At 40.9% G+C, this 18,587-nt stretch overlaps 1 protein-coding gene across 1 annotated transcript in view; it reads right to left on the bottom strand.

Annotated features, from left to right (window-relative positions):
• Nucleotides 1–17,464: 17,464 nt before the first annotated feature.
• pleca (plectin a) overlaps nucleotides 17,465–18,587 on the bottom strand; it is a gene marked incomplete at its 5' end in the record, with an annotated part of 72,853 nt that continues 71,730 nt past the window's right edge. Inside the window, one exon of the mRNA XM_084455399.1 lies at nucleotides 17,465–18,426. The remainder of the gene's footprint in view (nucleotides 18,427–18,587) is intronic.

Here is an 18,587-nt window from a genome sequence, read left to right as displayed (position 1 = left end):
GTTCCTGGAATGACATGCCAGTCTGAGGTTTCTGCTAAGACTTACCAATTCAAAGAGACTTATGTAACTGCCAGACAGCCTTTCAGAAACTCAGTACATGTAAACTGGATGAACACTATAATGTCAAACGTTAATGATAAACTAGGGCTGCAAGCAGCAGTGAGCGGGCCCTTGCACCCCACGCGTGTCGGGGTGCGGCGCCGTTAAAGGGTGTGCTATTTCGGTGTCCAGTACTGAGATAAACTTCCTGTCACCAGTAGGTGGCGCTCTAAGCGTGACTCAATACCGACGCATAGATGTGTTCAGGACGGTACCTTGATGAAGCGTGAGAAATGTTGTGTAAATCGGACAATGTATGTAGGAGTTATGAGGACTTCCTGTAAGCAGTAGGTGGCGCTATAATTATGACTCAATGCTGACACACAGATGTGTTCAGGATGCGACCTTCATCAAGCATGAGCAATTTGGAGTAAATCGGATAACGTATGTAGGAGTTATGAGTACTTCCTCTTTCACCAGTAGGTGGCGCTGTAAGTGTGACTCAATACCGATGCATAGATGTGTTCAGAAGGTGACCTTCATGAAGCGTCAGCAATTTGGTGCAAATCGGATGATGTATGCAGGAGTTATGAGGACTTCCTGTTTCACCAATAGGTGGCGCTATAAGTATGACGCAATACTGACACATAGATGTGTTCAGGACAGAACCGTCATGAAGCATGAGATATATCGGACAAATTGGATAATGTATGGAGGAGTTATGAGGACTTCGTGTTTTATGGCGAAATGTCAAACTTTGGCGGGGCGCCACGGCAAGGGTGTAACTCAATTTTTTTGATAACTTTTGATCACAAAGGTCTTAAGATGAAGCTGACTGAATAGGAAGTTGATCGGATGAAATCTGTAGGAGGAGTTCGTTAAAGTACGAGGCATGGAAATGGTAAAAACAAGGGGAAAATGGCACATTAAGAGCAAAATGGCGGACTTCCTGTTGCATGTTGGGTATAGCTCCAAGAGACATTTTAGTGTGTCTCGATGAAATACATATGCCCTCCGAATTTCGTTCGCCTACATCAAACTGAAAGGTGGGGCTCGCCATTTAAAATTTTCCAGGGGGCGCTCTTGAGCCGTTTTGCCACACCCATTTCCGTCACCCATGAATTATCAAATTTTTCACCGGGACTGACGTACCTGCAAAGTTTCATCCGTTTTCATCGATGTTTAGGCGGCCAAAAAGGCATTTGTTTTGGAAGAAGAAGGTAGAAGGAGAAGGGAGAATAATAATCCTTCAAAATTCAATAGGGCCCCGCACCGCCAGTGCTCGGGCCCTGATAATAATCCTTCGAAATTCAATAGGGCCTCGCACCGCCAGTGCTCGGGCCCTAATAACACAAAATTACACATTGAGCTGGTGTAAAACTCAAATTAATTAAAAATTAACTAAATCAGATTGCACGGCACACTGTGTAATACCACAAAGCACAGTTAAGGCTGCTTTAATCGACTGTGTAAGATATCTAACAGTGACAGCAATTCCTCCAAAAAAGATGAGGTGTTTAGGATCCTGAAGACTGAACAAACAATGCTACAAGGAACAGAGAACACAGGAGTGTAAAGGCAGTGGCCCCTTTATTGTCTTTACCACCTCCCGAATAGTCCAGCTGAGGAATTTGTGTGTCAGATGACATCACAGTTCGTGGGAGTAGAGAGAGAGTGTGAATACACCAAATGCCTTGCAGGGTGTGGAGTGCAGACATTACAGACATTCAAAACCTTTGTATGAATGCTTAGTGTGACACTACGGTATCAAGATTTAATGGGATGCTGAACCAAGGCATATTTAAACCTGTGTCTTATATTATCATACTATTGGACATGTTATCTATACATCAGCTGAAATTTGCTACAGTATTTATACAATTCTACTTTTTCTACACTTTTGCAAGTCTTTCTTGTGGAAAAAAAAATCCTATGAGAACCTGATTGCAACACACCCTTGACTACAACATACCCGAATGTGTTAGATAACACAAGTTATAAAATGTTCTAGCAGCAATTGTGAGCCTACTTTGGTTATCATCTTCTAAATATGTTTGAATATCCAGTTAAATATTCAATTTTAACTACAGTACTTATTCAAATGTTATTATACACTCAAGTCAAATGCATGATGCTGGCCAGCCATGGTTTTTATTATCTCCATTCTCAATTTACGATTATTTGCCTGGTACAAAGAGCAGAGCTGGATAAGTTGCCTGTGTGCAGAGAGATAAATAGCAGGCCAGCTTCCTCCTCCAAACTACTGTTCCTTCTTCATGGATGCACACCTACAGTACTAAACTCACTCACTCACCCACAACTACTGTATTGTGTAGCACCCACTTGCGTGATGCTCAGGTGCCAGTAGGCACACTAGCAATTATTACACATCAGCTACAGAGAGATGACAGTGTAAGGGAGATAGCCCACTTTATCCACTACCAATGGATAACACCTACCCAGTTTATTTGTTTATTTCGAAGGATCCCCATTAGCGCTACCCTGAAGTAGAGCTACTTGGAGTCCAGTAGGCACCAAAAGAAATCATCACATCAGTTAATGAAACAAATGTGATCTACAAATAATAAACAATCAAAAAATCAATACTTGTAATAATAAAAATAGAAATGAGAAAATCAGCTCATGACAAAAAAAACAAACAAACATGACCACAAATTATGAAAAGGCCTACACCACTGCATGGTTGTGTTCAACAGTTGATCAATACATATTGTACAGAATGTATAATTTGTAGATTATACCTTTGTGAAACTATCAATGTAATTACGGATTACTGTGTTATATGGTCATTTTATATTTGCATAGTTAACTTTTTAAGTCTTTTATCTTTTTGTATCTCTTTTGCTCTCTTTAAGATTTTTAATTGTAAATCTTTTACCTTTATTGTATTTTTGTTACTCTGTAAAGCACGTTGAATAGCCCCAGTGTATGAAAAGTGCTATACAAATAAAGTGGCCTTGCCTTACCTTTTCAACTACAATGTGCCTCCCTGGCAAATCTAGGGCCTTAAAAATAGGTTGTAAAGTACAACGTACAACAGACATCTGCCGTCCTCTCCAGGTCTGTGGCTGTCACTTTAGTTACAAGTGTATTTCCATTGTACCACAGTACAGTCAATAGAACGCATGATTATTCTGTGTAAATTTGATACATGAGCTCTAAATCAGTACAGGGACTCCATGGTTAAAAAGATACAATCAACAACAGGGGAACAGCCTTACAGCCATTACATAATGTGCATGCTTTTGTTATACACTAATTGTAGTACCTGCATACTATACAGTCTACATGACTTTTCACATACTCTGTATGTGTAGGCCTACTGTACTGTAAATCCTTCTGAACACAAATATAGGCGGTCTAAAAACCTGTTGAATGTCTCCCCAGGTCTTGGGCTGAGACACCTACATTTACTTTGGCTGCGGCACAGAAGAGTTGTCAACAGTAATCTCAAATGTTTACTTTCCCTCTGTCATTGGGAGTTGTCTCACTGCACTAACATACTGTTTTCATCATTGCCTCATCAAACTCAGTCAAATGGAAAATCAGCTACTATTCATTTGAAGACACTGTAAAAACTGCCACAGGTTCATTTTAAGTACCTTTTGTAGAGTAATAACATAGTAAGAAACAAGAAACACAAGCAGTAGATGTATACTGATTCACCAGTTTAAAGAGCTGTACATGTACTTACCTAGTCCTGCTGGATGTGCAGGGTCTACTGTCTGCCAGCCAGAGGTGTAGCCGATTCTGTGAGGCGCACCTTGTTGATTTCTGATTGCTTGTCACATCTCAGGAAAAATGCACCCTCCTCTGGTTCATATACAGTACGGGTCCAGCTAGCTAACCCCACCCACTTCCTGACTTCAGCCCAGCAGCTTTAGTCCTGCAACTGAGCCCGGAATTCCAGGAAATTCCCCTGCATTTCCTCACGGCAGGTCCATCATATTACTAGTTGAAGTTGAAGTATTACTAAATGTGAAATAATATGCCTAATTTAATGTGATTACATATTAAAACTGTAATTTTAACAGCCTAGTGTTGCTGTAGCCTGGTATGTTGCACAGTAGTGGCATTTAAGGGCATACTTGAACTCACAAGTCTCTCTGAACTCACTGTAATGATTCTGTTTAAACAAAGGTCTATTTTTTAGCCTTTTCTGTTAGTTATTTTCGAGAATCTTGCCAATGTACAAACTCTGTGTTTGATTCTTATCTTTAGTGATAAAAGGTGGCCCCACCCTTGACACCGGACAGCGTTGTCTTTGTGAGAGCTTCCCAGATCTGGGGCGGCTCCTGCATAACAAGCTGTTCCAGGCTGAGGGTTAAGGACTTTCACAGTAAAATTGAATTCCATCACAAAAGAGACACTACAAGTGTAGAGAGATCTGTTTGCTCTTGATGCTGAAACCAGCAGGTGATAACAGGCCTAAACGGAGTGGCTAGCTGAGGTGTAGCTGGCCAAGATTCAGAATTCCAGTCCCCTTATTATCTTTCAATGGAATGTTTGCAGTGTCTAAAATGCATGACTGTGGAAGGGGTTGTTGTATAGGAAAACAAAATGTGAGTTTCACTGGAACATTTTGATTCATTTAACAAGTATTAAAACAAGTAGTAACACGTAGTTTACACAGTTTGCCTCACACTGTCTCACACTAAAAGTCTGCAAATCATAAATTTAGCTGTAGTCTGATATATTGTGAGTTGTATTATTTTCTTATGAGTTTCAATTTAAATGTCAACATTTACAACAAATTTGAACATAAAAGTGGGGGGAGACACCATTGCTAGAATTATGGTTGTGGGTGAAGAGAAGCTCTCAAAAATGAAAATATAGTGCCTAATCAGCACATTCTCTCCTTAGATCTACTGTAAGTAGACAGAAGATCATGGCACATTGCCATACTCAACATCTAAAGAGTCTCCAGTAAAGTGGCAAAGAGAGCAGTTACCACTGTTCATGACACCTTATCTTATTGACTGTGCATAATATGCCATTGCAGGCTGAGAGGTTTTGTTAAAAGGACGTTCACAATAAAAAAAAAATGATTTCATCACAAAAGAGACTCCACTCCACTTCAAAACCATCTGTTGCAAGTTGGAAAAATTAGATTTCTCACATTTGATTACGCTGTATGCTGAAACTTTGCTGCTAAGTGACTCAGTATATTTAAGCCAAGTGGTTTAATAAACTTGTGAAAACAAGTTCTTTTGTGTGTTGGGGGGGAGGGGGGGGGGCTGACTTCACAGGTGTAAAGAGATCTGTTTGTTCATCATCCTGAAACCAGCCTAAAGGGAAGGAGTGGCTAGCTGAGCTGAGCTGTAGCTAGCCATTATTCAGCTCATACCTTGGGGTTGACAGGTGATAATATCTTCACCCTGCCAAACTTCAATCGCTTTACTTCTCAGGATAACATCACATAATGGAAATCTGCCAAAACAGTTACCTAATTCCAGCTCCCTTATTATATTTCAGTGGAATGCCTAATGTTAATGAGAACATAAGGTGAGTTTCACTGGAAGAGTGATTCATTTGACAAGTAGTCAAACTGACATGTTCTGGTTTGTCTCACACTGTCTTCAGCTCCACATTAGTGGAGTCTGATAAAAGTACTGCAGATCATAGATTTAGCTGTAGTCTGACATATTGTGAGTTGTATTATTTTCTTATTATTTTAGATTCAAATGTCAACATGTACAGCAAATTTATAGTATAAATAAGTATAAGTGGTGGGAGACATCATGGCTAGAAGTATGGTTGTGGGTGAAGGAAAGCTCTCAAAAATTAAAATATAATGGTGCGTAATCAACAAATTATCTCCTTAGATCTACTGTAAGTAGACAGAAGATCATGGCACATGCCAAACTCAACATCTAAGGAGTCTTCAGAGTAAAGTGGTAAAGAGAATAGTTATCACTGTTCATGAGACAAGTCTATGTGTACAGTACATAGAACTTCACTATCTACCAGTAACTCGAATTGAAAAGCAATACACACTGGGAACACACCTAAATGTATTTTAGTTTTTGCTTTTGGCTAAAAGCAAGTTATGTTTTGTTTGTTTTGTAGGAAAATATTAATGAAGCTGTTTTTCTGTCAGTTTTGGATTACGGTGATGTGTTACTGTACTGTACATAGGCATGCCTCTGCTATGACTCAAGCCCTTGGATTCTCTGCGCTACGATCGTTGTTGGTGACGAATGACAACGACAATATTCTCGGCACCAACAACGATCGTAGCGCAGAGAATGTGAGCCGGAGAATAGCCAGTCTGCGCGCTGGCCTGTGCGCATGCGTGCTGGAGCAAGTGGGGAAAGGCGTGTAAAGATCATATTACAGAGGCTAAAGACCCCGTATTTGAAAACCACAACAATGCCTCGCGTTGAGGAATCTCAACTGTCGATTCATCCAATCTGATTGATGAAAACAACCGTTTAGCGGCCGAAAATAGATTTTGAGAAACTGCATTCTCGGTGCCCCGATCACCGTCATTACATGGATATACTGGCTCGCGCTGGATTTTAAATTTCTTCTACAGGCCTCCGAACTACACAAAAGTGATCTCGGTGAGTCAAACTTCTTATAATATGTCGTAAATAAGGTCCAGGTTGTCAAAAACGAGCATTGCCATCATCATCATCATCATCTTCATCCGCTTATCCAGGGTCGGGTCGCGGAGGCAGCAGCTCCAGCAGGGGGCCCCAGACATCCCTTTCCCTAGCAGCATCAACCAGCTCTGCCTGGGGAATCTTTAGCCGCTCACAGGCCAGTGCGGAGATGTAGTCCCGCCACCTAGTCCTGGGTCTACCCCGCGGCCTCCTCCCAGCCGGACACGCCTGGAACACCTCCCTAGGGAGGCGCCCAGGAGGCATCCTCACTAGATGCCCGAACCACCTCAACTGGCTCCTTTCGACGCAAAGGAGCAGCGGCTCTACTCCGAGTCTCTCCCGGATGACTGAACTTCTCACCCGATCTCTCAGGGAGACCCCAGCCACCCTCCGGAGAAAACTCATTTCGGCCGCTTGTATCCGTGATCTCGTTCTTTCGGTCATGACCCATCCTTCATGACCATAGGTGAGGGTGGGGACGAAGATAGACCGGTAGATCGAGAGCTTTGCCTTTTGGCTCAGCTCTCTTTTCGTCACAACAGTGCGGTAAAGCGACTGCAGAACCGCACCAGCTGCTCCGATTCTCCGGCCAAACTCCCTCTCCATGGTTCCCTCACTCGTGAACAAGACCCCCAGATACTTGAACTCGTTCACTTGGGGTAAGGACTCATTTCCTACTCGGAGCGGACAGGCCACCGGTTTCCTGCTGAGAACCATGGCCTCAGATTTAGAAGTGCTTATTCTCATCCCAGCCGCTTCACACTCAGTTGCGAACCTATCCAGAGAGTGCTGGAGGTCGCAGGCAGCTGATGCCATCAGGACCACATCATCTGCAAAAAGCAGTGACGTGATCCCCAGCTCACCGAACTGCAAACCCACCTCCCCCCGGCTACGCCTCGATATCCTGTCCATGAAAATCACAAACAGGATTGGTGACAAAGCGCAGCCCTGGCGGAGGCCAACAGCCACCGGAAAGGAAGACGACTTACTGCCGAGGACCCGGACACAGCTCTCGCTCTGGGTGTACAGGGATTGGATGGCCCTAAGTAGGGACCCCCTCACCCCATACTCCCGCATAACCCTCCACAAGACCTCTCGAGGGACCCGGTCGTAAGCCTTCTCCAAGTCCACAAAACACATGTAGACAGGTTGGGCAAACTCCCAAGCCCCCTCCAAGATCCTTGCGAGAGTGACGAGCATTGCCCTTTAAGATAATTACTAGTGATACTGTAGCTACCATACTCATCACTGTATCCGCTATGACAAGGTCAGCTGATCTTCTAGAGAGACACAATAATCATTGGTGTCTGTATATCTATAAAGCCCTGATCGGAAAATTACCTTCATATATTTCAATTACCCTGCAATGGAACCCTGGCCCTGGCTCAACTTGCTCTACAAGCTGTTTTTTCAGGTAACTCGTGCTGCATCTGCCCCTCATCCCTTCCCTTCCACTCCCCTGTCCAGTGCATATACGGACAATCCCTCCTCTGGCATTACCACTGGCAACTTCACCACCCAGACACACAACAACAAACAGATCACTCTCACCATCACCCCTGGGCTGACCATCAGTGCTGAACAGGTGAAGAGGGAGCCGAGGAAACTCCGCACAGGCAAGGTGGTAAGACATGATGGCATCAGCTCAATGGTGCTTAAGAACTCTTTGTGCTCAAGAACTGTTCAACCTGAGTTTGTAACTGGGAAGGGTCCCTGAGTTGTGGAAAACATCATGCCTCATCCCAGTGCCCAAGAAGAGACACCCTAGTGTCTTAAATGACTACAGACAAATTGTATTAACATCTCATGTCATGAAGACCCTGGAGAGGCACGTCCTTGTGTAACCCACATTCAGGGCTTGCCCAGGGCAGGATTCGAACCCACGTATGACAAGCTCTCCCACTTGTAAGGCAGACACGCTGACAGTTGCACCAACTGGGACATCCCTCTTGGATGGACTGTCAGTGCTCCTTTCGTCAGCTACTCCACATTTCACTCGGTTACATTTGCTCACCGCAGATTCCTGGTGAAGAAAGACCTGGACACCCTACAGTTTGCCTACCAGGCTAACATAGGAGTGGACAACACTATCATCTACCTGCTGCACACTGCCCATCCCCACAGCGGGTAGCATTGTGAGGATCATGTTCTTTGACTTCCCAAGTCAATGGCAATGTCCTTTTATTTATATACAGCACCATTCATCCAAATCAATGTAGTACATAGTGTTTCCATAAAAAAGATGGATGAAAACATAAATCATATAAACACAGTAAGAATAGATTTAAAAGAAACAATCAAAGTAAGCAAAAATAGTGTAAAATAGAATAAAAACTATAAAACCAGAGAATACAAATGAAGAACACTAGGATATTAAGACAAGTGACGCTACATGGTAAAAGCAATGATAAAGGTATGTTTTAAGATCTTGCTTAAAAATTACCAGGGTCTCATTCTCAGGTCCTCTGGCAGAGTGGCTGGGGGCATAAGAACTGAAGGCTGCTTCCCCATGCCTCTTAGTCCTGGCTCTAGGAACCATTAAAATCTCAGTGCCAGATGACCTGAAACGACCAACTGGGTGTATATTTTAAAAGCATATCTGATATGTAATTAGGTGCTTGATTAGATAAGGATTTATAGACTAATAAAATAACCTTAAAATCTATTCTAAAACTAACAGGTAACCAGTGCAGTGATTTTAAAACTGGTGTGATGTGAGCCGTCCTTCTGGACTAAGAACACGTGCTGCAACATTTTGAATCAGTTGAAGTTGACCAATCACCTTTTTGGTAGGCCAGACAGGAGAGCGTTACAATAGTCCAACCTGCTAGTAATAGAAGCATGCATTAGTCTTTCAGTATCAGTCTGGGAGAGGAAAGGTTTCACCTCGCAAAGTTTCTTAGGTGATAAAATGAGGTCCTTATTACATTATTACAGTATATGAGCCTCAAAGCTAAGGTCAGAGTCTAGCACAACGCCTACATTTCTTATCTGGTATTTGGTATTTAGTGACAGTGTTTTTAAGTACACCGATAGTCTCTCTCTTCATCCTTTTCACCAACAATCAATATTTCAGTTTTGTCCTGGTTCAACTGGAGGAGGTTCTGTGACATCCACACATTTATGTGACCAATACATTCTGTCAAGCGGTCAATTGAGCTGTAGTCGAGGGGTGTCACAGAAATTGAGAGCTGGGTGTCATCAGCACAGCTATGGTAATTAATGTTATTCCTTCTCATGACAGGGGTAATTGATCCTTGAATTGATCCTTGTGGAACCCCACGTCATCTAGGTGCTTTTTGATCTGTGGTCACCAACGGCGACGAAAAACTCTTGGACAGTTAAATACGACCTGAACCAGTCAAAGACAGGCCCAGAGAGACCTACCCAGTTCTCCAGTCTTCTAATAAGGATAATATGGTCTACCATGTCAAACGCTGCACTCAGGTCCAGGAGGACAAGGACAGAGAGCTTTTTCGAGTCTGCATTTATTCTGAGGTCGTTAACAACCCTGACCAGTGCTGTCTCTGAGCTATGATGTTGCATTGCACCTTCAATGATTTCTTCAGATAATCTTAAATAGCAGAGTATACCACCAGGACCCAAGTCGAGTGGGAAATTCCCCTTTTTTGTGTTCTTCAAATACACACTTTGGGTTATTTAAAAATGCTCATATCACATTTGATATTTTCATGATACTTCACACCCTTGCACATGTTGTGCGCAAGGGTGTGAATCCTTGACAGGATTTGTCATTGACAGGATGCCTATACAGCTCATGCTGTCAAAATAATGGATGGGGAGGCGGGAGCCTCTACCTTTGCCAGATCAGCATTTTCCACATGTTTGTGAAGCATCCCTTTTAATTAAATATTCGTTCATGTTTTTTTCTTCTTCGGGAGTTCTGTACATATTTTAAATATTTCAGTGTCTGTCCCATTCAAGCAAGCGAGATGAGGATCAATCTGTCTGATCACTTATGGAATGTGTCATTTGGCAGTAGTTGTTAATCAGTCACAATGAGGCCTACCATTCTTGGTTTGTTTGACAACTTGTAGAGATAATGGAGCCTATGTTTACTTTCAGTTGTGACAGTCAGACCCATCTCTGACAATTGCAATGCCTGTTCTCCCCATTCCAGAAACATTTTAACTAAGGCTCAATCTGTGAACTCACTTATGGACTGTCAATAATGTGTCTGTTATCACAGCCCAAGCTAGCCTAGTCTAACTACATTACTGCATGCTGCAGATCTCTCTATGGGTCTGGGACACTTCATGCAAAAATCTGGTGCTCAAATCCTGGCAATTCAGTCATTTTGCAGGAATCCGCGATCACTTTCGCGATCAGGCGCTCCCACCCATAGATATGCCCCATCTAACCTGGGTTAGCGTCTCTCATTTTCTGCAATGACCTGTCACTCTTTCAAATTTGAACCGTCGATACGACCTCAGAGTACCAGCTTGGGCGGCGAAGTGGCACAGACTCTATTATGTAGTATGCGGGGCACAGCGATTCAGCGTAATATTTCAGTCTGGAGAGAGACTAATGCTGGACTCACACATAAGCATTCAGGCTTCAACACTGACACTTCTCATTCACTTTGAATGGAGCGGCATCATGCAACGGAATTGTGGTTGCGTTGTGGTTCAGTTGCGTCGCATTGCTCGCCTAGCTTGCGTTGAAAGTTGAGAAAAGTTCAACTTTTTGAAGCATTACTGCAGCCCAGCCAATGGGTTTCATTCATGAGCCGCTGATGTCACAGGCTGTTCATGCTTCTCATGCGCCACCATTACTCAACTGTTTGTCGGCAATTTTGTCTGTATGATGGGTACTATGTCACTTATTAAAATTTTAACCATTTTTCAGGCGAGAAAGTAACTATCTAGATTCTCGAAATGTAGTCAGTTTATCAAAATACCCCCCTCTTGACTTGTTTTGAGAGATCGCTGGCTGGTGCTAGCTACATGACAGGCTATACTGTTTGCTTGCTAGCTAGCTAACGTTCGTCAATGTTTCTTTATATTGCACATAAGGGGTAACGTTATATTTAGATTGCAAATAATAGCAAATAGTTAAAGCTAGCTAGCTCACATTAGCCGAATGGCTGTCAGATGTGTCCAAACCTAGCTTTTTTCTGGAAACAACAATGATGCACCTTGAGCAGTTGTTGCAGTTTTATTAACTTTCTAAATAGTTCGGGGTCAGTGACATTAGGCTACCGATTGATTGATTGATTTAATTTATTTCGAATAGCCTCTGTGCAAAATTAACAAGATAAATAACAGAACATTTCAGAACAAATAGTGCAGAACACCTGAGAATACTAAATAATGCTAAACATATATAGACATATTCGAGAAGGAGTGAGAAGAAGTAAAAACGTATTAAATCCTACCCCCTTTACATGAAGTGCCCTATGAAAAAAAGAAAAAAAGAAAGTCCAGTGCCAGCTATGCAACAATTAGGCTTAATGTTCAAGCAATCATTTATAAGAAGTAGAAAAAAACACACAAAAACAACAATGACCACAACAATTATAATAATAGTGAATATTGAATAACCATAATGATAATAATCATAATCATAATGATAATAACAATAATCATAATAATACTCATAATCATAATCATAACAAAACAATAAGAAAAGCAATAATGATAATAATAATCATAATAATCATAATAATACTTGCGGAGACCATGTATTTATACACATTCAATACTAGATGGCACTATCACTTTCCTGCTTGCATATGACATAGAACAGCGTGAAATACACTGGGATTTAAATTCAGGAAAAGATCGTTCTTTGGCTAGATTTAAAATTAAGTTTTGTTTCATTAGATTAGATTTCCAAAAATAATATGGCCCATCTGGCCCAAAACAATGCCATGTCTGTAAAGATATAGGCTATATAGAAGAACAAATCTGTCACAGATGTTTTTCCACTTGTTGGCAAACTCATTCACATCAGCATTCATTACCTCAGCAATTTCCCTCCATGAATTCAAAGACACGTTTCTTTTTTTTATAGTTTTTTGAGCTTGCATCGTACAGGTGCCGGTACTTGCGAACCTGCTTCGCTAGCCTCTCCTCGAACTGATCCATTTTGCCGGGCTTGCTTGTTTACAAGAAAACGGACGTGACATGTATGACCGGAAATCCCGCCCTCGTGCACTGAAGTCCAATCAAACCTCTGCGGGCTCTGCGTAGCTTGACGCGTTGTGACATTTTTCTGGATGTGCGCGACCTCAATCAAATCAGTCAATCAAAGCTTTATTTGTATAGCGCATTTCATACACAGAGGCAACACAATGCACTTTACAGAGAACAAGGGAGGTGGGCATACGTCCCACCCCTACATATTCCAGAGGGAAGCAAAAAAACAGTATCAGCCGGGGGCCAGAAAAGTGAGCTGTAAAAATTCTTCCCTGACCCCTCTCAACGAGGCGATCGAGCAGGCTCCTGGAGTATGTTTGTCTAACGGCTAAGAACATTTATAAAGCAATAAATTACATTAAATTACATTTTCAGAGTAAGAAAGGCTAAAAACATCATAGGAGAGACATGACAAACACTGTGTGTGCGTGAATGTGCCTGGGCCCGGATATAGGCTGGGGTTGGGGTAGGGTGGTGGTAGGAAAACCTGTGGCCTCTCTGCGGCCTCTGCAAATGACGCAGACAGCCTCTGCGTCTGTGCCCTGTCCGTTTACGCAGAAGTATAAAACAGGCTTAAATCTCACCCAACTGCCTCCAAATGACTCTGTTTGACACCATGCAATATCAGGTGCCAGACGACAGTGGTTGTTACACAATCACAATGAGGCCCAACATTCTTGGTTTGTTTGACAAATTTGTAGAAATAATAATAATATAGACAATGACAACTCTTTTGAGTTTCTCATCTTGAAGGGAATCAGTGCCAGACTGATGTCTCTGAATCACGAATTTCCTTTGTCTCACTGTGTGAATGTCTGTGGAGGTGGAATGGGCTGGCCTGTCGCAAAGGGTGATGGGGAAGCACAGAGTGTGTCTCTGAGCATCTCTTATCAAGATCTCACATTCCAACCTGAGGGCGGTGAGTCCCACCATATCACAACTGTTTTGTGGTCAGTAGCCAATGGTCAGTAGAACTGTGTCATATCCTACTACACTCCTACAATAGACTGTGTTGTTCAGTTTCAGCAATTCAATGAGTATTTGAGTTAGGCTATTTAGTTATTTGTGTAAGTATTTCTGTTAGTTATATATTATATTTCTTTAGTATTTCAGAGACCACACACTCATTGTCTGTTTATGTAAGTGAAGAGAATTGAAAGGTCAAGTAATGCTTATTAAGGGTTTAAAAAGTAGTACTATTGTCACAATACTGAGGAAAGCTTACGTGCAATGAGTGCAAGTATGCTCTGCTCTCACTTAAGAAACTGGGCTCAGCATCAAGATCATGATCACAAGTTTATACAGTTGACATTTTAAGCAATGGTAGTGTCTACTGTTCATGTCAGTGAGTCTAACAATTGATAATGCATGGGTCGTGTCTTTTGTCTTTTCCCACATGTGACCCTCATTGCTGTCTGGGCTGATCATCAACCACTATGTTCCTGTGATCTGGAACAAAACAAGTGCAGAGGTAGTGTCAGTGGATCAGGATCTGCTGATCTCAGGATTAAATCCTCTGAATTTTAACAGGATTAGATCCTCTGAATTTTAACAATCACAAGTGGGCCTTACAAAAGGTTGAGAATCCCTGGTGTAATGTTATAGTCTGTTGTAAATAAATCATGTTTAGAATTTAAAGCATGCCCCGAATTAATGGGTACCTCAGAGCATGAAGGTGTCAGTCCCCTCCTCTCCCAACTTTCCTGTCCTTTTCTACTGTCGCTGTGCCAATAAAGCAGAAATGTGTTTCTGAGCTAATATCTTCTTTATCCCTCTTAGGGGCTACATGGAAAAACCCAGTCACGAGGGTAACCACTGAAGAGGCACTGCAGCAAGAGGCTACCAAGTACCTGAAGGGGGCGTCAGACAGGGAGGGTGGCTGGAGGCAGCGCAAGAGGCTAGCAGAATCACTTCTAGCCCCACAGCAACTCTAAATACTGAACTGCTTAGGAGCACCTGGTTCCATGGCCCCAGACACTGGGCTGACTGTGATGTAAAACAAGTCTGCAAGTTTTTTTTATTTTTAAGGAAATGTATCGTCTGTTTTGCAGAATTAACTGTGTCAAACTGATTGCAGAAACTGGGTGACCAATTAAGTGACCAATTACAAGTCCCATTGATATACTACACTTGTGCTTACTGTTATGGATCTCTGTGTATGCAACTCTGTTTTGTTTTCTGCTCCTCCTGTTCTCGGTCCCACTCCCAGATTCCTGAGTGGATCCAGTTATAATTAATAATTTATTATTAATAATAAATATGAGCATTGTGATTTGTCATTTGTGTTTGTCACTGGATGTTATAGAAGTTATGTAAAAATGTGGTTACCTGGTGGTGCTATGTCAGTTAGTGAATTAATGTGCAGTAATTGAACATTTGAAATACTCCTGTTTTGAAATTATACCTACAGTATAGGTGTCTCAGTAATTACCCACTATATATTAGGCTATACTTTGCATGTATTTACCAGGTAAATGTTTAGTAATTGGGGGACTATGAAAGGAAGGGTTACCCAAAAAAAATTCTGAGTAAGTTAATTTAGCAATAGAATCCAATAGGCCTAGGATATAGATAATAAACTAACGGTGGAATGGTGGTGGAGCAATAGCGGGAGCATTTCGGATTACTAGTGGACCGCTGTACCTGACGCTAATAATCTGCCAGAGCCCACCCCGGCCCACTTGAGGATCAGCCAATCAGGATTCGTCCTGAAGGTCCCGATGGCCAGTCCGCCATTGCTTGTTTTATCTGTGTTTATCACTTTCCTTTGTTCAGAAACAGAAGTTGAAACAATTGCAGCAAAATATCTAACGTTACAGGAATCATCAGTGTAACTGCTTTAGCCACTGACCGCTACCATTAATGTAATGTTATGGAAGCTGTTGCTAGTTGTTGTGAGCTCATGAGCTAACTGTCTATCCCACTCTTATTGTGCTGGATTAGCATTGGTAGCATTGGAACTTATGTGTCCAGGCGACAAGACCTATCTTAATTTATCAAATATTATTTCATGTCATTTCAATTCACAGCTATTTCAGTGGTATGACTAGGTTCCGTCCTACCAGTCCTGAACAGGAACAAGCAAGCCACGCACATAAGCCAGGCTGGACCTGGCCTGGTTTTCACTAAACATGACGACTGGCATTGCAGCCAAACAACTCTGCCTTTGACTTGTCCGTCCAGTGCACATTGTTCTTCACCCAGGTGTTGTCAGTCATTCATAGAAAGATTGAGACAATGGGCCCCTGGGCACAGTCATGTAAAAACATTCTTACAAGGATTTGGAACATGCTCTCCCCTTACATTAGACAAGCAACCTCTGTCGACAGTTTTAAAAGGCAGCTCAAAACATACTTTTATTAACTTGCTTTTAATTTTTTTTTTTTTATCTATATCTTTTCTCATTTTATTGTATTTTATTGTACCATTGTATTTGATCTGACTTATTATATGGTTTTCTATTATTATTATGTATTAATTGATGTCTATTTTATAATGCACTTTACTCTTACTATTTTTCAATTGTTATTTATGTTTTTAATGTCTCTCTTGTAAAGCACTTTGAACTGCATTTTATGTCACGAAAGGTGCTCTATAAATAAAGTTTATTATTATTATTGATTGTGGTGAGAGAAGTCTGGAGATCCTCTGATGTTACCCTGGTGTTCTTAAGACTTCTTTGATCATCTTTCAGTAAACTCTTGGGCTTACTGTACTGGTATGGCTTGTTTTAAATAGATTGCCAGTGGCCTGGAATTCTATTAGTAGATGATGGCTTGTAACCCCTCCCAGACTCATTGCCATCAATTATCTTTCTGGAAAGCTCTTCTGATCTTGGTGTGACATTACCACACACCTGGATGGTTATGATTAAGAGCAAAGCTTCTTATCTTTTTGTAAGGCTGCACCCTTCAAGTTACTCTCTAATGATATTCTCATTATTTGCAACTCTCTTGGAGCACCTGTTTCTAATTTTAGCCATTTGATAGGATGATAAAGGTAAGGGTGTAGTAACATTTTACACTCAAGGAAATTACATTTCTGTTGATTGTTGTGGAATATATAAGTGCAAAGTATTGTTTCAGTGTTATTTGTTGAATTGGTTTACCTTTATCAATCAATATTGTTAAAATGAAGAACTATCCTATTATGTTCAAACATGTCAAAAAAGACCTAGCTTTTCAGGGGGTGCTTACTTTTTTTTTTTACACAGCACTGTATTAATGTATATATATATACATGCCATCTAGTATTCTTATTCTAGTTCGGAAAACAGCCTGACACCTTCTACCAAGTCAGGGTCTCTTGGCTAACAGTTACTGTACCGTACTGTAGATGTCCCTCTCAGACAGCAGTGGATGCCTGAAAGAGTTGAAGCGTTGATTCTGAGATGTTTGGCTGGGGAATGCAACATTTGCAGGAACAATGTCTAGCAACAGATTCCTCTTTAATGGTAGCATGTGTGGTCTTTGGGTTAAAAAAGGACATACTGTACAGTATATACTGATCATACCAAGCTAATCATTCAAAATTGAGCATATGTTCAATAACAATACACAGTTAAGTCTTGATATTTCATGGGTTTATTTACATAATGTAAGGTATTACATTAAAATTCCATATCACCCTATAAATACACCTCTTTTTTATTATTATTTTTAATAAGGCCTAATTACCCAACATTTTAAAATACATCCTTCAAACAATTTCAAAAGGCTTTACAACCAAAATAAACACCATATGAGCTAGGTCTTATTTATATTGCATCTTTTCAACCAAGTTAGTAAAACATGCAAAGCAAAAATATAATATAATATGAAAATATAATGTAAAATTGAGATATAACATGATGATTTACAAAGAAAAATGGACACCGAAGCAATTGGTTGTGGTGGGATACTGGTTCTGGAGGCAAGAACTGACAAAGCTTTAAGATCCTTTCTCAAAGTAATGATGATTTGATTTGCTTTCATTAATAGTGTTCTATCTCTGTATTAATACATGTACACAAGACACAACTTAAATTAACTCAGTGAAGATGTCCTTGTTATAAACAATTAAATTCATCTCAAATATAACAATTAGTCCTCTGTAAATTATTTTGCAATTATCTTATTGAAATAAACGGATGCTGATACAGTACATGAATACAGTGTGACATTTAATCCTAACATCAGTTTTGGACAATGTGATAATATAGTTGTCATTAGAGGTATGGGGCAGAATGGAGCATTTTTTCCAGACATGCATCAATCAATTTACAGTACTATTGCATTACCTTATTCTTTTTCGCATCTTTTTGATGCACTGACTATACAGGCACTTGTAAAAGCAATGCTTAGAGTAGAGTGGCTCACGTCCTATAACTGTAGAAGATCAGATATATGTCATTGAGCAGGTGTAGAGTGCAATGTGAACCATGTTTAGTGTGCAATGTCTTCTGATTGTGTGTGACAAAATGGAAAAGTTCTAGTTTAAATGGTTAAAAAGAATGATGTGTCTTTGTATAGTCTTCATATTGAGGATTGACGGCAATCTCAAGGGTTTGGAACAGGAACACCATCAGAGCACAGAGGAGGTTGAGAGTAAGATGAGACCTAAAAGTCAGAGAACACACAAATTCATATAATTGAGATTATTAGATTTAAGGTTGGAGAAGTTTTCAAGTGTGTAGGCTACACTGACAGAATTTGTAGTAGTGGTCAAGATAAACATTTACAAAGAGAGTGTGTAGGGAACTAAAATATATATTCAAAAA

Source organism: Borostomias antarcticus (assembly GCF_949987555.1).
Source record: "Borostomias antarcticus genome assembly, chromosome: 21".
Classification (NCBI taxonomy): domain Eukaryota; kingdom Metazoa; phylum Chordata; class Actinopteri; order Stomiiformes; family Stomiidae; genus Borostomias; species Borostomias antarcticus.
The sequence above is the reverse complement of the archived record's forward strand: the minus strand, read 5'-3'. Positions and strand labels throughout refer to the sequence as shown.